Source organism: Lutra lutra, chromosome 5, assembly GCF_902655055.1.
Source record: "Lutra lutra chromosome 5, mLutLut1.2, whole genome shotgun sequence".
NCBI lineage: Eukaryota > Metazoa > Chordata > Mammalia > Carnivora > Mustelidae > Lutra > Lutra lutra.
Genome location: NC_062282.1, coordinates 119,643,575 through 119,666,829, shown reverse-complemented (window position 1 = coordinate 119,666,829; position 23,255 = coordinate 119,643,575). Strand labels below are relative to the sequence as shown.

Here is a 23,255-nt window from a genome sequence, read left to right as displayed (position 1 = left end):
TATATCCCTTTGGTTAATTTCTAGAGCACTGAAGTGATTGTATTTGTCAATTTTGTCTGGCTCTTTAGTTTCATTTTGGAAGAATATTTGCGGATTACACTCAGCCATAGCTGGAAGTCCTGTTTCTGGTTTTGTATTATGTATACATTTTTTTTCCTTTACTCCCTTACAGTGATGGAAAATTTACATGTTAATTGTGTTGTCTCTCTTTTTCTTGGAGTAAATTTTGTTTTAAATTGATTTCCAATGTGGGGGAAAAAACGGTTTTCTTCTAATGCCCAGTGGTTCTTGACTGTACATTCCTGCTAGAAAAGAGAAATTCAAGCATGCTGGAAATCAGCTAAAGGCCTGAATGAGGCCAGCTTTTCTTTGGGGACATCCTTACCCATGTGGCTTTTCCTCATTTTCTAGACTGTTAATTCATTTCTTCAAACATGGTACTTCTCCCATCTACTTATTTTTTTTTTTCTCATAGTCCTATATTTAGCTATGAACAAGTAAAAGACAAAGTACATAGCTGCTCCTACAAAAAGGTAAGAGAGGGAGATTCAGGATATTTTAGCTTCACTTCTCAGTCCCCACTTCCGTCAGGGGTATCAGGTCATTCCTTTAATTGCAGCACTCTGCACACCTTCTAGGGTTTGACTTTTCCTACTGTCTTTCTTCCGTGAATGCTCTTACCTCTGTCATTTTCTGTAGATTTGTAGTAATGACTTTCTCAGTCTCTTCATCTCAATGGTTTACATCCTCTCCCCCAACCAACACATACCTTTATTATCTTTTAAGGCGGCCTCTTGGAGATGAGGGAAAATGCATACTGATTGACCTTCCTAAACAAAAACATTGTCCATATTTTTTCAAAATTTTTTAATATAAACCCTACCCCAGTGTGGGCCTCAAACTCAGGACCCCAAGATAAGAGTCCCATGCTAAACTGATGGAGCCAGCCAGGCATGCCTTGTCCACATATTTTTAAACTGTTGCAATAGAATGCGTACATGCTCTCTTGGGTCCTGTTTTCACTTCACCATTTAAGCATTTTCTACATTGCCCTAAATCTTTGTAATTATTGTTTGTAGTAGAATTTGAACACATTTTTAAAGAAGCAGTTTGTGGTATTTTCATGATTACATGATTATATTTTAGTTACTACCTCCTTTTCTTTACCCTTTTCTGCATCCTGCCATCATGCCATTTACTTTTCCTTGGGTAACCAATGATAACAACATTGACAGTTTGTGAAGTAGGAAATCTTAATTTTTTTCCTTTGGTCAAGCTGATTGGCTGAAAGCTATCAAAAAGGGCAATTTGACCTGGAACAGGCTGACATCATATCAAAAAGGCAATTTCCGGGATGCCTGGGTGGCTCAGTTGGTTGGACGACTGCCTTCGGCTCAGGTCATGATCCTGGGGTCCCGGGATCGAGTCCCACATCGGGCTCCCAGCTCCATGGGGAGTCTGCTTCTCCCTCTGACCTTCTCCTCGCTCATGCTCTCTCTCACTGTCTCTCTCTCAAATAAATAAATAAAATCTTTAAAAAAAAAAAGGCAATTTCCATTACTTATGGGTTTTCCAAGAAATCTTGTGATTTCGGCTATGAAATGCAGATGACATGTTATATCTCTTTAATGGCATCCTAGCTTGGCATCTTCATCTTAATTCTTAGATGGAACTGAACCATTTCTCTCTTTATAATTCCCGTTTCCCCTTTTGTTCAAATGCAGTTCCTAGAGTGGTTCTTTTGGTTATGAGGGTGTTTGTTTCTGATGTAATAACAACTGGAAGTCAGTTTGGGATAGTGGGTGTTAGTAACACTTACCCATTTGCATATTAGTCACCAGAGAAAGGCAAGAAGTATGAGGGCAGTCAGTAAATGTCAAAAGAAACATTTGGGAGCTTCTTCATAGCAGTTTTCTGGTTAATGGAGGCCTAACCAAGAGATGAGTCTTACAGATTAAAGATAACAAAATAGTCTTTTCTATTAAGTAATTCATTTATTGTTTAACTTTTTTCCTTTGGTGAGGCAACATAAAGAATAAAAAGCATAGGTTTTCGAGCAAATAAGTAAAGCTATTTGTGCATGATGTAAATTTAGAGAGAAAATACAAGAATAAGAGTTGGGCATATATCCTGGATAAGAACATCAGTATACAAAAATTATATAAATACCTATTTAAATAAAAAATGAAAATGCTTTTGCAAAGAGATAATGTTTACACTAATATTGACAATATGAAGTCCTTAGGAATATATCTGACATAACAAGAGAGATATGAAACTCCCGTGGGGAACATAGTAAAGCTTTATTGTGGGACAATAAGAACTCAGAAGTGAAATGATACACCATAGACATGGCTTGCAAAACTCAACTTTGCAGATGCTCAGTTTAATCAACACAGTCTCAAATTCCTGTCTCATATGGTGGGGAAGGGGGAACACTTGACAATAGAGTCTAAAATACTTGACAATAGAGTCTAAAATTACCTGGAAAGACAAAAGGCCAGTGTACTTGGATGGAGGGAAAGACAAATAGATTGGCAAGAGTGGTCCATAGCTCCTCAGCATTGGTGGTGTTACCTAGAGGCTTCTTAGAAATACAGAATCCCAGGCACCGCCACGGATCAACTGAATCGGAATCTATTTTAATAAGATAATCCAGAAGAGTGAGAAAAAAAATGGATTTTAATAAACTATTCTGGAAATTAAACTGATAACTAAACAGGAAGAAAGGACTTATATCGAAAGGCATTGCTTGTTTTATGCACTGCATCCATCCTTTATTCTATATAATTTACATTTACTGAGGAACATTTGAAAAATCAGTGAAAAGGGATGTTTTGAATGTACATTTTCCTAGGTGCCTCTGTTATTTCATGTGCCTGTAATCTATGGATCTTCTTGTTAATAATCTTTTCTTAGGTACCCCAACTTTAGCATGTCTTTATACATTTCCAGCAACTCTCAACTCCTGCCTGTATGTCAGAACTTAATGATAGTACTGTCACTACCAATGTAGAGAGAAGTACTGTGACTCTGTACCCTCCATTGTGACAGTGATTAAGTTTTATTTAATTATTTTATAGGTATATTTTATATATGTTGGGGAAAAAAAACCTCAACTGAAGATAATAAAGAAAAGACAGCTCTTCTACTGACCACTTGGAAGGAAATAATTTCCCACTTATTTGGGATTAGAAGACCAGCTCATTCTCAGAATCTTCCGAAACAAAATTAGGTAAGAAATGTTTTTCTTCATATTTTGAATAATTTGTTCTCTGCCTGCTCTGTCTCCTTGAAGGCTTCTCTCTTTCTTTTCCTTTGGCCTCCAAGAGAAATACAGTTAGCATTTTCCTTGAGGAAGTTGCCATGCCAGCCAGCTGTCAGCCTTATGATGTACCTGATCTCCCGTGTCAGGGGAAGCACAATTCAATTTTAAACTAAGTCTTCTGCACAACAGTGCAGCAAGGCTGCCAGCATCTCTTTTTATGTACCTTTCTTTGAAATCCTGCCTTCTACCCAAGCCAGTATAGTTTTATTTTTAAATCCTTTGTGTGAGATAAAACCACTACTAACTGACTTTACTTGTCTTTAGTTAAAAATCAATGAATCGAATGAAATAATCTGTAAGTATTTCTGCTCCTCTTTCTCATTTCTAGAAAATAAAGTACCCCTGCTTGTTTAACTTATGACTTGTCTAAACATGTTGAAAGCATTGACTCTAAGGCATAACATTCAGACTCTGAAAGGGAACTGTGACAAGTTCAGTCAGAAGGGAAAAGAGGAATAATTTATAGAAGGTGCTGCAGATAATGATGCCAGCCAGTTATTTTAAAATGCATCCATCTCACCTTTTAATGAATTAGATTTGTCAACAGCAAATGTTTTATGCACCACTTCTAATAAAAGTGGCATGCTTGGAATGCGGTGCTTTGAGGTTGGCTTCTTCAAAGCCTTAGGAGTATCTTCAATTCAAAGATATTTTTTAAATAATAGATATTAAAAAGTATATTTAAATAATATTAAGGTTGCGACACAAACACCAAATGACAAAATTCCGGAGTTTCAAAGCAGACACTGACATGCCATCACTATATTCACACAGAAACTGCTTTTTAAATTAGGAGTGCAACAGACTCATTTGGGGATTGTGTGTCAATTTACCTTTAAATTCTCTTGTTGTTTTGGTTGGTGTCACAACCTTAATGTCAGCTTTTCGAATAGGTTTCTACGTTTCCTTTGGTTTGGGGTCATTAAAAAATGCATATGATAAATCTAAGAGGCAGAAATAGGTCACACTGAAGTGGAATTCCTTGCTTCTCTGCTGTTGAAAGATGGATTATACCTGCCTCGTAAGTGGAAAAGTTAGCTCAGGCATTTTAGTAAATTTTTTTTTCCAGGAATTTGATTCAGGCCAGTATAGATTGAAATAACAAAACATGAGCTGTTGATATAATTCTGTTCACAATCTGTTCTTCTTGTACCTCTCATCCTAACCCATCCCATCTTGTTGTTTATTACCTCTCTAGATGTTGAAAATCACAATTCCCACGCTTAATGTTTTTTTCACTAAAAGTACCGAGTTAAGCTTTATGGTTATTTCATTTGAACAATCCTTTTTCAGTCTATGTGAGTATATGTAAAGCCTGCCTTAAAATTCATGTGGCAGTCTTTTTTCTATAAAAGACTTCTATGCAGATTTTCTAGGGGAGAGGGCAAAATCTCGTTTGTTTTTTTTTTAAAGTAACTTGTTACAGAAAGTAAAATGTAAAGTAAAATCTGGTGTGCTGTATTGTGTGTTAAAAAATTTTCTATTACCCCTCCGCTCATTAAAGGGGCAACCAGGAGCATTCTGCCCTGAAAGAGCAAAAGGAAAGAGAGAGGAGGAAAACAGTCATCTATTCACCCACATTCCTCTCTTTTCCTGGATTCTTAACTGTCATAATCTCACAGCTCAGGTCTGCAATGTCTATGCTGAATCTAGCTTTTTGTTTTGTTTTGTTTTCTGTTTTTAAGATTTTATTTATTTATTTGACAGAGAGAAAGAGAGAGAGAGAGAAAGCTAGCAAGCTAAGGGGAGAGGGAGAAGCAGGTTCCCTGCTGACCCTGGGATTATGACCTGAGTCGAAGGCAGATGCTTGACCAACTGAGCACTCAAGCACCCCTATGCTGAATCTAGTTTTGATTTAGAAAAATAAACATATTAGAATCTGTCCCATAGTTGTCTTTTTCATCACCTCAGTTAGAGATACGAAAGATTAAAAGAGAAGCAAATTACCTATGGATCTTTTCTTGCTGACTCAAAGATACTGACCAACCTAAAATACCACTTAAGTCTCAACTCCTCCTTGATTGAACCACCAGGTTTTACCCTTCCTGGTTTTTAGCAGTGACTGAACAAACATTAATCTTTCTTTTCTAGTGTACTCCACTCCATTAACTCTATTTTTCAAGCAGTTTTGAATTTTAGAAATTTTTAATAGTTTTCATTTGGGATGATGCTTTGGAATGTTATCTTCACTTCTAGTCCTAACTTTACTTTTCCTACCCACTGGACCCTACCATGTCACATTATTATTAAATCATCACAATTCTGACAAGTAATATTCTTTCTAAGCCCATCTTCAACAGTGAGAGGGAATTATGCTGCATTGTGTAGTGGTTTGAAATGTATACATTTGTGAAGGTTTGGGCTAAATCCTTTAAACTCATTGAAACTCTACTAGTGCCCTTGTTTGAACAACTTTTTTTCCCCCCAGAATAACAAGTGGTCCTTTTTCTTTTTTTAAGATTTTATTTTTAAGTAATCTCTACACCCTACACTGGGGCTCGAACTCACAACCCCGAGATCAAGAGTTGCATGCTCCACCAACGGAGCCAGCCACCCACCTGTGAACAGGTGTTTTGAAACATGAAACAGCCACCCACCTGTGAACATGTTTTGAAAACATGACTATTGTTCATACTAATACTAGTTCTGATTTGGATTTGATACAAATGAAAAGTTTTAAACAAAAATGGCTGTTTCTAAATTCAGAGGAAGCTGTTCAAATAAATGAATTAGAATTCACTGTATACCTGCGATATAAAAAAGTTTTCTGGCAGAGAAACAAAATATTCTTTTTTTTTTTTTTAAGATTTTATTTATTTATCTGTCAGAGAGAGAGAGGGAGAGAGAGCGAGCACAGGCAGACAGAATGGCAGTCAGAGGCAGAGGTTCTGAGAAGCAGGCTCCCTGACAAGCAAGGAGCCCGATGTGGGACTCGATCCCAGGACGCTGGGATCATGACTTGAGCCGAAGGCAGCTGCCCAACCAACTGAGCCACCCAGGCGTCCCCAAAATATTCTTTTTAAATATTATAGGCCAAGCCAGCTTCATATGCAAATTCATTTGGAGCAGTTTCAGAGTTATGTATTTAATAAAGTTAGGTAGTGGATCTAACTTATATATTTAATGTCCTTCAGTGAACAGTGATGTTCTAGTGACTGCCTGGGAAAGAATGATGAAATTTTATTTAGTGTTTCTGCTGGATCAGTCAGTTCTACAAATGACTTTCTAATGGGTTGCAGTATACGCTTTTAATAGTTTTCTGTAATATTTTTTGAGTGCTTTCTATATGCCGGCAACTATTTTACATATTATCTATGGATTATCTCATGTAATCCTCATAACAACACTTTAATGACCTTGCTATTTTACAGGTGTAGTAGAGGCTCACAAGAAGGTTGCAAAACTAGTAAGTAATGCAGCTTGAAGTCACATACCAGCAGGGTGACTCCAAAGCTTGCACACTAAACCCTCACTACTCAAAATGTGGTCCTTGGGCCACAGGGACCCATTACCTGGGAACTTGTTAGAAATGGAAAATCTCAAGCTCTACCCCAGACCTATTGAAAATCTACATTTTTAATAAGATTTCTAGGTTATTGGTTCATTGCATTTGAGAGCATGATTCTAAACCACTATGCTCTCCTGCCCTTATATACAGAATGAATTTTTTAAAAACCGATTGCTATTTTTTTCTGCAGTGTAATGCTAAATTGTCATCTTTATACCATTGGGGTATTCCTATCCTATATAAAGTATATTATAATGAAATCTGATAAGTATATATGAGCAGGGATCCTATGTAGACCCAAGTTAACTTAAAATCAATTGTGTAAAGAATAGGAAGGGCATCTGGGTGGCTCATTTGGTTAGGTGTGCAACTTTTGAGTTTGGCTCAGGTCATGATCCCACGGTTGTGAGGTGGAGACCCATGTCAGGCTCCAGCTGGGCATGAAGCCTGCTTAAGATTCTCTTTCTCTGTCTCTTGGAAGAAAGAAAGAAAGAAAGAAAGAAAGAGAGAGAGAGAGCGAAAGAGAAAGAAAAAAAGCAAGCAGGGTGGGAAACCTTCCAGAGTGTAAACAGCAGGAAGTCTTTCTCTCCACAAAGCAGCTAACTTCTTCAAGGGCTGAGACTTTCCTAAATTATTGTGTAGCACAGTGAGTACGAACTCTAGAGACTGGCTGCCTGTTTAAGCTCCTATTTCTAGTTTTTGGGACCTCAGGAAAGTTAAACAGCTCTCTGTACCTCAGCTTCATCACTGGGGAAATTAGGCCTACATGATACTTACTACACAGGATTACTGTCAAGATGAAATGAGTAAGCCATGCAAAGGATCTAGAACAGAGTCTGATATGAGGCAAGTGAATAAACATTAGCTTCTATACTTTATTGTTGTTCGCTATCATTTCCATCTTAGAATAGATTTATATCTCATACTTCTTGGTTGTCAATTGGTAAAAAATTGGCAAATATTCTTGTTAGCAGAACTCACCACATAAAGGGGTATCTTTGCTGTTAAGAGTCCAAACCATAAACTTCAGTATTTGTGTTTTTCTGAAAAATGTCTCACTGACGCATTTCCTGGCCTGTGAGTACTGCTAAATGCCATTTGATTGTGGTACTTAACCAGTTAAGTCCAGTGAAATCAACTCAAAATTATAATGAAATGTGTTAACATATTGAATTTTTAAATATATGTGCTTTTAAACTGAATAAAGATAATGAGGATTATAAGCCCATTTGGCTAGCCACTTGCATAATTAATACAGAAAAATTAAGTGGATAAAGAATGTTTATTTAAAGACTGAGTGCTCCAGTAGCTTCTTTGTTTCCTTCTGGGTGCACATAATTCTGAAATTAATCATTGTAGTCTTTAGGGAAAGTACTCAGTTAACTTTTCAAGAGTATATCTAATGTGTGAAGTGAGATTGCATGTTCCTGGAAAGTAAGTGCCATTTTGAAAGCTTATTTGTGAAAGGCACGGAGATAAAAATAGTTGGTGAAAAGAATGCCCTGAAAAACTTTTAAATTGCCCATTCCAAGACCCACACATAGAGAGTTCTCTTCACCAGGCCTGGGATGAGGCCCAGGTATCTGAATTTCTAACAGTGGGGAGGGTAGTTCTGCTTCAGTCGGTCTTGGAGTAGACTTTGAGAAACACTGCAGTAAAGACAAAGACATGAATTTGATGCAGTTTTTTTCCATTTTCTTTATCTTCCTTGGTCTTTCTCCCCACTCTCTGTTAGTGGTCCCATGCCAGTTCCTAAAAAAAAATTTTTTTTTACCCTTTCTCAAAAACATCTCTTCCAGATTTATTAGTCATGTCTTTGCAGATGGTTCTACATAATGATCACAGGGGCCTCTTTTTAATCTAAATAATTTAAGCCAAAATACAGGTGCTTAAATCAAGTTAGAGGCTGTGGGTGCATTAAAAAATAAAGAAGAAAGAAAAAGGAATAGAGTAGAGTAGGAAATATCAAAGCAAGCATTAAGGGTAAGCAATGTTTCATGAAACTTTGAAGATAGGTGTGTACACACATACATGAGATTAGAATGCACTTTTTAACCATGGGTCATAGTCTAAAAATTTTGAAAGATACTCTCTGAGTCCTGGGCCTTTGAACTTCAGTGTGACATTAGGAGCTATATGTTTTCTCATGCATTCCCCTTATATATTGCCTCCATCTCTATCCCAGACATTTTCATTTGTATAATACACTCAAAATCATCTGTGTAAAACTGCATTTGCCATGCCGTCCTATCACCATTTAACTCCTATATTTAAAAAAAAAAATCTATTCATAACTGTCATCCAGATGAAACTTTCAGAATTTCCTTTGTAATAATTAGCTCTTTTTACATAAACTGTCATGTAGCCTCATCTCACTACCCTGTTCTGTCCTTAGGCCGTAACCAGCAAACAAGTTTATGGGGACTGTACTAGTAACCCACTCCTCAGCTAGCTTCTATAAGGCTAGCGTGGACATGCACTGAATGATATCTTTAACAGCCTCAGCAAGACTGTTGGGAGCCTCTGACCACAAGCATGCCCTGCTCTGTATGATGCCCATCTCGCTTTCTTAGCCACTGTCATAATTGGTCTTTTCCTCCACTGAGATTTATTGCCCAGGAAGACCCCACACCTTGGCTTCACTCTTTGCCAGCTTCTAATGATACATCCACTAGTTACCTTTCTCTTACGGTGACTTTATAATTTTCAAGGTGTCCTATTTGGTTTCTCTGATCACCTGGGTTTAAAATCAAAGCTTATTTATACCTGGGACTTGTAACACCTGCCTGGTTTTCTTTCAGCTATAATTGCCTTCTTCATTCAATAATCCCTAGCTACATATATTCTGGAAAGTCATTTCAAAAGCCATCTTTCCTTTTCTTGTGGCTCATCCTCTTCCTATTCTTCATCACCTTCATGTGGATTAATTCGCTGTCCTGATTGATCTTCCTACCTCTGTTATCTCAAACCTTCTTAACACTCCATTTGAAAATCATTTTTACAACATTAGTTAGTATTGCCTTAGTAAAACAAACACAAAAACCAAAAACTCTGACTCACTGTTTTGAATAGGATAAAATTCAAATATTTTCTTTCTAGAGGGAAAAAAGGCTTTAGCATACCTTTTCAGGTTTTTGTTTGTTTGTTTTAAATAATCCATAGCATACCTCTTTAGTTTTTTTGTCTGTTTTAAATAAGCTCTAAGCCCAACATTATGCTTGAATTTATAACCTTGAGATCAAGAGTTGCATGCTGTATGGACTGAGCCAGCCGAGTGCCCCATACGTCTTCAGTTTTATCTTTCACTGTTTTCATCCATGAGTTTTCTGCTCTGCCTCCCCCAAATAATCCCATCTATGTTCTAGAGATGTTCTCACCATTTTCCTTACCATATCCGCCGTTGGTGGTGGTTCATAAACCTGGAGCTGGAGCCACAGCTGGGGTTTTAGAGTGGGATCCCGGTGCATACAAAGAAATCTCGAGATGGAGATGTAATTGTATATTGGTAATAAGCAACTTAGTAAGAGCCCAGGTTGTGGAAGAGGACAGACATAAGCAGGAGCCAAACTCATTATTCACTTCTCAAGTTACTATCCGGCCGAGGCTTCCAGTGTCCTTTCTTCACTACTTGTTGGATCATTCCCAGAATAGCAGAGGGCTTGAACCTATGTAGAGTGAGAGATTAAATGTCTTCAACTGTGGGGCCTGTGAGGCTATGAATTTTGGAGATCGCTGGGCTCCTCCCTTTAGGAACGCTTTCATTTTCCTTTTTCTGGGTGGCTTGCTGTCTCGATTTCCTCTGCCTTGAAGGAAGTTCCCATTGCAGGTTTTGAGGTCATTTGTTACTTGTACCACTCAGAGGATACTAAATTAGTTGAGGTCTTATAATATCTTTTGTATTTTTTATATTTGCTTTTGCCTTTTGTGTAAAAATTAAGACATGTTCATTATACTAAGTTCAAATAAATATAGGAAGTTATTAAGAGTAAAAATTTCCTTTTTTCCTGTGCCATTTTAGTTCCACTGCCCACAGATTAGCACTAATAGTTTGTTAAATTTCCTTCCTAATACTTTGGGTTGGTTTGTTTGTTTCAAAAATATTTTACTATATCATGGTATGTATATAGTTCTATAACTTATTTTTTTAAATAATACAGCTCTCTGGAAATATTTTCATGTCATGCCATATAGGGCTGGATTACCATTTTTATGTATACATGAGGTCCATTTTATTTATGTTATATTTTTATTTGAAATATCATGTATTCTGATATCATATCATATATCCAGTTTGCCCAAGATAGTATCATTTTCTTTTGTCATATTTCATCTGCCTTAGCATTTCTCTCAGATTTATCATTTTTTTATTTTTATGTTTTAAAGATTTTATTTATTTGAGAGAGAGAGTGGGAGAGAGAGAGAGAGCATGAGTGAGCAACAGTGGGGGAAGAGAGAGGGAGAAGCAGACTCCTCGTTGAGGAGGGAGCCTGATGAGGGGCTCGATCCCAGGACCCTGGGATCATGACCTGAACCAAAGACAGACGCTTAGCCACTGAGCCACCCAGGTGCCCCTCAGATTTTTCATTTTTGAATGAAGTCTTACTTAATAATTGCATGTCATTAAACCAAGCTTAGGTTTAGGAGGACCTTCATTTTGTACTTCTACATTCTGACATCATATCATATTTGAGATGCCAGTGTAATAAACAGAATTCTCACTTTAACATATGGTTAAATTGGCAATAGCTCATTTCCCTTTTCCAGATCCATTCCAGAAGTAATAATAGCTACCACATCTTTCTCAAGGGCAGCAGGAGGGTGTTTGTTGATAAAGTGAGTGTGCTCTGGCATGAGCATTTAGGTACAGCTAACTTTTCCAGGTCTTGGGTGATGCTGGTGGCAGAAGTATTCGATGCTGCTACCTCTACTCACCACTTAATGTGTCAGCCACTTGTGCTATGCCCATGCCCTTGCCTTTGGCCTGCACAATGTTTCCCAGCCTTTGTTCAGTCTTGCCATAGAGTAAATGCAGTCTAAACTCTATTACTATGAGGTCTTTATCATGTATTATAAGTCTACAACTACTTGTTTATTGTTGGGTAACACACACACAAAGCACTGAATTTCCTTTGACTTGCTGAAATGAATTGATGTGTAACTCACACAGTGGAGCTATAATAACATCATTGATCACATGAAAATAAGATGTCTATCTGTTGAAGAATCAACATTTCTTGCACAGTCATATTTTAAGATTGTGCCTGAAAAAGCTACCTTTAATACTTAGGTGCAAAAGGTACATTTGTGTACCACTCTGTGAAACTTTACTTTTCACTTAGATCTGGTGGCTGTTCTAAATTAATTTCTCTCATTTGCAATTATGAGTTTTCTTGTTCATATATAAAAGGTGAATCAATAGCCATTAATGTATTGGCTCCATTAATAGAACTTTATCAGCAGTTAGATAATGCCAGTTTTACATCAGTATCCTTGGATACTTCTAATAAAAAAGGAATTAATTCCAATAATGGTTCAAGTTTCATGTCTAATTCATGGAATCAGTGTAAAGCATTTAGAAGTTTATTTTGTAAAAGATGAACTACTTGGCATTATTATGGATACTATTACAAATTGAATTCCAAACTGCAATATGATAAATTTTTTAGTCTTGGTGATATTAAAAAATCTTGTGATGGAACATAATGTCATAACAATTTTTAAATAGAACCTATGAAGAGAATTACACTTGAAATATGTTGTGATGACATGATAATTTGTAATTACACCCCCCAAATCTGCAAAATCTACCAATCTAACTAGGAGATGTGCTTGTCAAAAAGTATAAATATTTATATGAACATAAGATTTATATGTACATAAGATTTATGTACATAAGATAACCAGCCTTAACTTTTTATGATTAGACTGCTTTTGAAGAAAACAGAAATAACTTAAGCATGAAAATATATACTTTTTCTTTTTGGATTTTAGAAATGCTTGGAACATTGAAGAATTACTGTACTTTAAAATTGACGTTAAGTACCTATTATGATATTAAATTTTCTTTTTTTTTAGGATTTTATTTATTTATTTGAGAGAGAGAGAGCATGAGACAGTGTGCAGAGACAGTGTGCACAGGCAGGGGAAAAGGCAGAAGAAGAGGGAGAAGCAGACTCCCCACTGAGTAGAAAGCCCAACATGGGCTCCATCTTGGGACCTTGGGATCATGACCTGAGCCAAAGACACACACTTAACCAACTGAGCCACTCAGGTGCCCAGTATTAAATACTCTTGTAAAATTATTCTCAAATTTTTTGTGTTACTGTCTTCAAAATTGGTTAGAAATCTTTAATGAAAGTGTTGAACAAATGTTGGGCCAAAAAAAAAAAAATCATTTTATGTGAAGCATTTAGGGAATTGTTGAAAACAAAGCTCACATATAGAAAGACCTTGAAATGTATTCCCGTGAAATTAAAGGAGAAACTGAACAAATTAAATGATGAGAACTCAAATGGTGTACAAGATTTATTTATTTTTCTTTTATTTTTTATTATTTTTTTAAAGATTTTTATTTGTTTATTTGACAGAGAGAGACACAGTGAGAGCGGGAACACAAGCATGGGAAGTGGGAGAGGAAGAAGCAGGCTTCCTGCTGAGCAAGGAGCCCAATGCAGGCCTGGATCCTAGGACGCTGGGATCATGACCTGAGCCAAAGACAGAGGCTTAACGACTGAGCCACCCAGGTGCCCCATGTACAAGATTTAGTTGTAGAATTCCGTAATTGTGTTTTGAAATACATATACTTATGAGAAAAATCTTTTCATGGAGCTTACATTTTAAAAAATTATATAAATTGATATTCTAGTTCAGAGTAAAGTTGAACTGGGAAGTCCTGTAATTCTGCAGCATCTAAATTTAGCAAAACATTAAAAAATAACTATAAATATTTGGTGAGGATTTTTTTTTAATTTCAGAAATTTAATTTATAGCTATTTGAGGTTTTTTTGTTTTTTTTTTTTTTAATTATTGGTCCAAAAAAGTCACTCTGCCTGGAGACAAAAAAACCAAAAACTAGTACTTTTAAGAATACTTGGGTTAAATACTCATATACTTTATTATTAAAAATTAAAATTGAGGATATTCTTCATTTAGCAAAATTTGCTGTGAACTTAATAAATTCACCAGGTAACTTAACACCTGAGGAAGATGATATAGGTGTCAACAATCTAAAATTTACTTGCCCTTGGGATACCTGGGTGGCTCAGTTGGTTAAGCAGCCAACTCTTAGTTTTGGCTAGGTCATGATCTTGGCGTCCTGAGATTGAGCCCATGTGGGGTCTACACTCTGGAGAGTCTGCTTGAGGATTTTCTATCTCTCCCCTGCCACTCCCCTCACTTGCCTGCTTGTGCTCTCTTGCTCTCTCTCAAATAAATCTTAAAAAAAAAAAAAAAAGTCAATGCTACCATAAAAAAAATGAGATTTACTAACCCTGAAGTGCAATTTAGAAAAATATAAAAATAATATAATCATAAAAAACTACTTTCCGGGACGCCTGGGTGGCTCAGTTGGTTGGACGACTGCCTTCGGCTCAGGTCATGATCCTGGAGTCCCGGGATCGAGTCCCGCATCGGGCTCCCGGCTCCGCAGGGAGTCCGCTTCTCTCTCTGACCTTCTCCTCGCTCATGCTCTCTCTCACTGTCTCTCTCTCAAATAAATAAATAAAATCTTTAAAAAAAAAAAAAACTACTTTCCTCAGAAAAATATCTTTGACAGATACAACTTGAAATTGTTTAAAGTGTATGAAAATGAGGGATGCCTGGGTGGCTCAGTCAACTAAGCATCCAATTCTTGATTTCCACTCAGGTTATGATATTATGATCTCAGGCTAATGAGATCAAAACCCAAGTCCGGCTCCTTGCTCAGCCAAGAGTCTGCTTGAGATTGTCTCTCTCTCCCTTTCTCCCCTCCCCTCCAGCATGTGTGCTCTCTCTCTTTCTCTAAAATAAATAAATATTTTTAAAAAGTATATGAAAATGAATCTGTGTATACTTTTAATATTTAAAGAATATAGGCTTTTTACTTTAGTGAGCACAGCTATAAGAATTTTTTGAAAGTAAGTTATTTTTGAAAATTGTTTTTAAATATTATGTAGATCCACAGATAAAATAAAACCATTTAACTGGTTAATAAGATTTGAAAAATGATATAATTTTAGTTACTTTCACTAACTGTTTTATTCTAAAACACATCCTGGTTTGGGTGATCCCCTCTACAAATTAATTCGTTCTTCTGATTTTTCTTTCTCTTAAGAATATGACTTTTCTTCCAGTCCTGTAGACTTAAAATCTTGCTGTGAACACTGACTCCTGTCTCTGTTTTACAAAGATCTGTCTAGTGGTAGGATGGAAAATGAAATAGAAGGAGATGATGGAATTTGAAACTACACAGGAGCAGTAGGAAATGGATGACGAGAGATTCTGATCATTTGGCTGTGCACTTAGTGAGAGAAAGTTAGAATGTGGAAGATGACTCCCACTCAGTGACATGAATACCTGAGTTGCTAGTGGTGCTGTTAACTATCATAGGGACCTCAAGGAAAAAAGGAAGTTTCAGAGGGCAGATGATAAGATTTTCTGGGGTCATGTTGAGTTTGAGGTACCTGTGGAACATCCAAGAGAGTTACCCAGTATGGAGTTGGACGGCTAGAACAGCTGCTCCAGCATACACATTGTAGCAGAAGACTTGGATGTGGATTAATCTGTCCAGTACAAAGACTAACAGGAAGAGAAAAAGAGAGGAGCTGGTAAAGAAAACAGCTGTGTTGTCCAAGATAGAGTTGGGGGAGAAACAGAGCTCTAATAATCAGTGGATTAGCTGTAGGAGGAATTTAGGCCTTGCTGAGACAGGAAAAGTTCCCAGAAATAGTTTAACATTTGAAACTTTTAGACTTAAATTTAACAAACTTCTAAGATATAAGTCTTTCATATAGTTGTATACTCTAACTTTTATTTTAATACTTTTCTACAAACTCAGTATCTTTATTTATTTTTACTGTGACTTTTTTTAAAGTTTTATCTTGTACAAGGACATGTTGATTAGTTTAGAGTGGACTTCTTAATATCTTGCCAAGAACATCAGTTCTATTAAATAATTTGATACATAGACCTGTTCTAGAAATTTAAATATTCACTGAGTCAGCCCAAAACAATTTTAAAAATCTCTTTTTATTTTATTCTTAGAACCTGTTTTTCAATGTTATCCATAGACAAAATTTTAACTTTCTCACATTTTATTTTTACTTACTAGCATTTTCTTTTTAAAATTATATCAAGAATATATTCTGGCGGTGCCTGTCTGGCTCTGTCAGTGGAAGGCATGATGCTTGATCTCACGGTTGTGAGTTCAACCCTCACAATGGGTATGGAGCCTACTATTAAAAAAAAAAAAATGTATTCTGTATGTATACACTTTATTTAGTGATTAAACCATCTAATTTAAGTAGTTTTCCTCCTGTAATGTATGCCACATTATATCTTACATGTTCATTTTGATCCTTCAGCTTTGGTATATGATTTCTCTTTTAGTAGAAAAATACTGGGTTCTTTCATCACAATTACAGTCATTGGTCTGATAATCCTGTGAGTCAGTCTACACAAAACAAGAAGCTCACATCAAACTCCTGGCAGGTTTAGTTAAAATTAAAATGCATGCTCAACTGTAGAGATTGTCAAGTGTGGAAATAATATTTGTCCAGCTGGACAGCTTTCTTTTGTAGTTGCTAAATGAAAGTTGAGATTCTGTCTGCTCTTTGAAAGCTTCTGTGTCATGAAGGTAATTTGGACTGTTTGTGGTTTGACAGGGATTATTAAAATCAGATGAACTGAAGGGAAGCAAGTGTGAGAAAGCAAAATTGACACTGACACTCTCTATTATTTGCAGCTTGGATCATGATGACTATGTTGATATGATAGATTCACTGTTGAGATACGTTAAGCAGCAAATAAAGTAAAAAGCAGATATAGTGATGGATTTTCAGATTTAACATGAAGAAATCCTATATTTATTTTCACTGATTGCTTTTTAAATAGATTTTCAGGTCATTTGATATGAATTTGCTTTAACCGACAACAAATTTTCTTTCTATTAAACTATAGAATTAAAAAATATACTGCAAAGACAATAAAATAGAAGATTAAATATTAGAGAAATAGATCACATGATTAAAATAATAGAATTTTAAGATTCAAAGGGTCCCTAAAGATAATTTTCATCTAATTTCTTTTTTTTTTTTTGTAGATGGAAACTGGAAAGAGTATCATATTTAAATATTATTTGATAGCTTAAATGTTGAATCTTGATTTTTCACTAGTATATTTTCTTACCTCTTCACAATTTTTTTTAAAAAATGGCTTAAATTGTTGAGAAACATTTAAAAATGGTTTAAGCCATCATGGTAGGTAACTTTTTCGTTTAAAGATCATAAACAAATTATGTTATACTTATATGTGGGCTATAAATAATACTAGTGGCCTATAAATAATACTGTGTACACTGAGGAAGTAAATACCTCCCATAAATATAATTTTCTACTGAAAATGTCCTTAGGAGAGGGAGTTACAGCTAGGACCCTATTTCAAGTTGTTAATCAAGGACTATTATGGCAGAAAAATATATCTAAATATGGAGAACTATATATGTAAACAAAGTAAAATGCCTGGAGTTGTCTTACGCATTGTGGAAACCTTCAGTGGTATTTAAGCCGGGTAGTGAAATGATCCAGTTTGGTTCATAAGACAAGAAGTTCAATGCTGATATGCATGTTGGACACAAACTCGGTGTCCTACAGTTCAGTTTAATTCAATTCTGACACTATCTGTAGTTAGCAGAGACCCCACAAGTTAATGGCTCTGTCCCACAAGACTGCCCCTACATTACATGAGAGCCTCAAATGGCATCTCCAAGGGATGCCTACTTGTGCCCCGCTGACTACAGATTTGAGGGTCCCACAGCCCCCTACTCAGGTTCAGTAAGTCATTAGAATGGCTCACAGAACTCAAGAAAGTGCTGTAGTTCTGGTTACAATATTTTTAGAAAGGACACAACTCAGGAAGGGCCAAATGGAAGAGATCCTTAGACAAAGTGAGGTGGGAGGTAGGGGGAGACAAAGGAGCAATAACCAAATATGTATTTCTTATTAAACCACAAGGTGTGAGTCTTGGATGCCAGATAGGAGGTTTTTTCCTTTTTTTTTTTTTTCAGCAAGAAATAATGTCAGATTTAAGATACTGGATCCACACAGAGGAAGAAATCAAATTTGAGAGCATTTGGTTACCATTTAATATATTAGGGAAGAGAAAGGGTCAAAGAATTTGGTGATCATTTGAGACAGAAGTCAGCAAACTTTTTCTCTTAAGAGCCAGATAATAAATATTTTAGGGTTTATGAACTGCATTTGGCCACGGTGGCATATTCTTTTTGTTTCTTTTTAATTTTACAACTCTTTAGAAATGTAAAGACCATTCATAGTTTGCTGGCCATAGAAAACACAGACGGTGCTATACTCGACTGACACCTGATTGAAGTTAGTAAGGCAAGGAAGAGGAGAGAGATTAGGGGAGGCAGTGACTCTGTAATATAGGAAGAGGAGCCAGTTTACAGAAAATATTTTATATTAAATTTTGGACTTGTTGTGTTCAAAGGACCCTTGAAATAGCAATATGCCTCACAAATGTTTGGAATTATGTGTTGAGGTTTTGGAGGAAGAACTAGGTTAGTGATATAGACTTTAAATTTTCAGCATAGGGAAAATAGATGGATGAGGTTAATCAATTAAAAAAAAATGTAGAATAAGAAGATTCCAGCCTGAAATGGACTGGAAGAGAAAGGGAGGAAAACTTTCTGTATTTTCTTTCCCACATCAGACAAGGGGATTAAGGATATATATGGGAAGACTACAGCCTGAGAAATAATAGGAATAGATTTTTTGAGATTTGAGAAGGACAAAATCCAAATCAATAAAAGTAAAACAGATTATCTAAAAATTAAAATACTTTAGAAAAAAACAAAATCTACTCTGGTTAAATTAAAAAGAAACAGTAGCTTTGAAAGAAGAATGTTTAGGGAAAGTAGTTAAAATGAGAAGCAGATTCTAGAGAGAACTCTGTGAATATCACACAAAACTAGTCTGGTTAATTAAAGCAAAGAAAAAAACAGTGGCTCTTGTTCAGGGGAATAGGAAGATTTATTGTGTGTCTCTGACAGAATCAAACAAAAAAAAAACCCCAAAACAACTATATGAACTTTTAATTTCAGAAGGAAAGGAAGTGGGCAATTATAGGCCCTCAGGAAAAAATCCATGTACTTTCTCTTGGGAGGCTGGATTTAACCTGGTTGGTATATCACTAAATGGTTCCCTGTTCCACCCTTTATTCTAAATTTCAGGATTTCTTTGCATCTGATGGTTCAGTTTGGGTCAGATGTCTAATCTTGGATAATTAGTTATGACAGGAAAGCTGGATCCTCTAGCATAGAAATTGACCACCATTGTATATCCCTGAATTGTCTATCAGATTATAAAGAGAAACTTGAGCTGGACAGCTACCTAAATTGGGAACTCCTACCAGGAGCCTGTGAATTAATGTGTAAGGGACAAGAAAGGTACTAGGAAGCCATAATACTTAGGAAGATTGGCAAGAGAGGAATGTTAAGGAAGGAGTAGCTGTCTGTACCAAATAGTGCAGAGATTAAGTATGACAGGAATGGAAAAATATTTTGTCACTTTCAGTGCAAGGATAGAGGCAGAAACCAGATTGCTCTGAATTGAGAAGTGAATAAGAGAGGAGATAAAAGATGAAGAAATATGGACTACTGTTTGCAGATGTTGGGCTATGAATAGAAGGAGGTTCTAGGGAAGGTTTTGTTGGTTTCTAAAAAGCAAGAAACGAACATGTTTACAGGCAGATGAAAGGGATATTGATGACAGAGGACTAGTTAGTGAATATACTAGTAATACTATTAATATTATTAACAGCATTTTAGGAGAAATTCTTAAATCCTTGGAACATACTTTAAGACCTACATTCTTTTGAAGAACCAATTTAAATACAAAATGCATACTAAGTTTAAATCATTCTTACCTAGTTATTCAAAGAAAATTCCTTAAAAATGTAATCAACACATCTTATAAGCTGTCTTTATTATTTCTAGTTGATATGCAGTACAGTTCCTTTTTAAAAGTACTCCATAACTTAAACTTTCTACTGTACTACTTTCCAAGTTAATAAGGTTTTTACTCTGCCTGGAAATTCATTAGTTAATCCTTAACCCCGTGATTTGTGACTATCTTTAGGTCTAATCTAAAAATATATAATAATTTTATGACTTTTAATTGATGTGAAATGTGTGAGTGCTAAGTTATAAAAGAATGTGGAAATTAAAATTTGGTTTCACATTATCTTGGTTTGACTGTTGGATTAAAGCAAGAGATGGCTAGGATTGCATATTAAAGATTATAGAGTTAATAAATAAAAATATTTTCTAGAAAGAGAAGTGCATTGAAAAATAAAGCAGTGTCAGGTTTGTGGGTAAAACATATGACAATTCTGTTTGCTTGTCAAGCTACAATAAGTGTATTCTGACTGATCCTGTCAAGTTCTACCTCATACATACACATATTTAAATTACTTACAGGGGAATTACAAAGGGGATTTTAATAGCCATAACATGTTAATATGCTTACTTATTGGATGTATATTAACAGTCCCACTCATACAACTAAATTAATTAATTAATTAATCAGAATTTCCACAATTATTAATAGAAAGCACACCAGTCTGTGGTAGGAATCCTAATACATAGATGAAAGTTGAGAAAATAAAGAAAAGAATATCAAGTTCTATATTTCCTAATATAAGACTTTAATGCATAAGGTATTTTAAATGACTATCAACAAATTGAGATCCATTTGGGTTGTTTCTCAGTCTTTGGAGAGGCTAAAACATTAAAATTTCAACTTCTAGTAATTGATGAAAAGAAATAAATTTCTGGTGACTTTGAAATATCACAGGGGGAAGATATTGACTTAAAAATTTATTTTTGGAAATTGGTTTCATAATGAAGGAAATTTATAATGGTCCTAGGGAAAGTTGTCAAATACATATGGTGGTAAATAAGTCAATACATATAAGATGTAAAATAATGATTTTTTTTTTAAAGTACAAGTCTATACAGGGGGCGGTTTATAGCATTGGGATTAAGGACCCCATTTGAAACAGTTGGAATCCCAGCTTTGCCACTTCCTAAGTAATCTTGGGCAACTCAAAGAAACCTCTCTGTGCCTCCGTTTGTACATCTTTCATGTGGAGAGTATAATAGTACCTATCCCATAGAATTATGGTAAGAATTAAAAGTGTTCATACATATAAAGTACTTAGAACAGTCTATGGTCCATAAAAATCCTATGTAAAAGTTAGCTGTAATTATCATTAAGATCACTATTAAGCCACCATACCTTTAATCCATGTCTCAATAAATAAATACACTGATGAAATTTTCAAGACTTAGGGAAAGTTATGATACTGGTTTTTAGCAAAGTTATAATATTTATGATATTGGCAGGACTTTGTGAATGATTTAGAACTACTTTGTGACTAGGTATGGATGGAAAAGTAAAAATGAGCCAGACTAGAGGGAAAAAACTGGACAAAATTTGTTTTCAGTCTGCTTTTTTTTTTTCTTCAAACCAGCAACTCCAATCAAACCAGCAATAATAATACAAAGAATTAAAAAATAATACAAAAAATAATAGGTCAGGGATACGTGATGTCTGTGAAGGTATGATTCTCTAATGTCATCCTGTTCCTTGTGGAGGCGTAATACCCAAAGTCAGTTGGTCTTATACATCTTTTGTTAAGTAAAGAGTATGCCAAGTTAAGGGAGCTCAGAAACATGGGCTAGCTGCTTCTTAGAGTATTTTAGAAATCTGGGGGCTTCGGGTGAAACATCAGTATGGGCATCTACCTATTACTTGTTGCCTCACATTTCCTCTTTTCACATCTTATTTCTTGCTAAGCTATAGATTCAATCTTAGCTTTTCATGTAACAGTCCTGGGAAAGGGAAAAGGAAATAATTAAAATTTGCTCTGAGTGCATGACACAGGAAGAATGATAGTATTAATGATTGAAATAGTCCATTGGAAGAGTTAATTTGGGGGGGGGTTCAGAAATATTTCCTCCTCCTACCATTCCTTATAGAATACAGCAAATTTATAGCTAGAAGAAACCTCAGAGCCTAATAAATCCATCCATCTCATTTTATAAATGAGGAATGTGAGCTCTGTCCCTCTTGAGAGATCAAGTGATTTAAAGTCACATTAACGGAGCTGGGATCAGAACTCAAATCTATTGATTCTTGATTCAGTGGTGTTTAGAGTTAAATGTCTTTTAGTATCATGGAACATTTTGAAACTTGTTTAGTTAAATGTGGAACATAAATTTTTAATTAATTAAAATATTTCCTTACCATGCTCTTTAAAAGTGCTTATTTAGGCTAGACAGTAGGACTTAAGGTAAACTAGAGCTGGTGGACAGATTAAGTCCACAGTTTGTGCATAGGTCTGAAAAGGCACGTGACCTTCCTTTCTGGGCTTTTCCATGGAGGAGAAGTCACGTGGTCCTAATGTTTCCCCTTTACTAATTCATTTGCAGTGTAGATTTTTTCCCAATGGTTGGTCTGTCTATCTTTTTTCACTTTTTCTAAGTGTATAGATGATTAAGAGAAAGCATACATTTGGTTGGTTATAAGAAACATGGCACTCTGGATATTTATTATTGAAGACACAGGAAAAAAAAGATAAAATGAGGATTCTAGTCATTATATGTGTTTAAATAATGAAAAAGAGACCCTAGGTTAGAAAGGTATCATTTTAAAATATGTTAAAAGACAAGTGATATTCCAAAATTACTTTTGTGGGCTTTCTTTTGATCACATGAGGTTTGACTTTTTTTTATTGCTTTATTTTAATGTTTTCTGGCTGTGCTTATAATATGTACATATTTTATTATAGTCACTGTTCTTAGGAATTTATAACTCAACTGTTAAAATTTGCCTGTGGCTGGGGCGCCTGGGTGGCTCAGAGGGTTAAGCCTCTGCCTTCGGCTCAGGTCATGGTTCCAGGGTCCTGGGATTGAGGCCCACATCGGGCTCTCTGCTCAGCAGGGAGCCTGCTTCCTCCTCTCTCTCTGCCTGTCTCTCTGCCTACTTGTGATCTCTGTCAAATAAATAAATAAAATCTTGAAAAAAAAATGAATAAACACAGTAGTGATTCAAGAGTCACCTCTGTCCTATTAATGACCCACGTTTGGTCTACTCATGTCTCAAAGTAGCTCTCACCAAACCAAAACATAGAGGAAGAAACGAC

At 35.7% G+C, this 23,255-nt stretch overlaps 1 protein-coding gene across 4 annotated transcripts in view; it reads left to right on the top strand.

Moving 5' to 3' along the window:
- KIAA0825 (KIAA0825 ortholog) overlaps positions 1-23,255 on the top strand; it is a 407,438-nt gene that overhangs the window by 35,066 nt on the left and 349,117 nt on the right. For all 4 annotated transcript variants that reach the window (XM_047731565.1, XM_047731566.1, XM_047731568.1 and 1 more), the window contains one exon: positions 3,084-3,235. The gene's annotated coding sequence lies outside the window, so the exon portion shown is untranslated. The remainder of the gene's footprint in view (positions 1-3,083; positions 3,236-23,255) is intronic.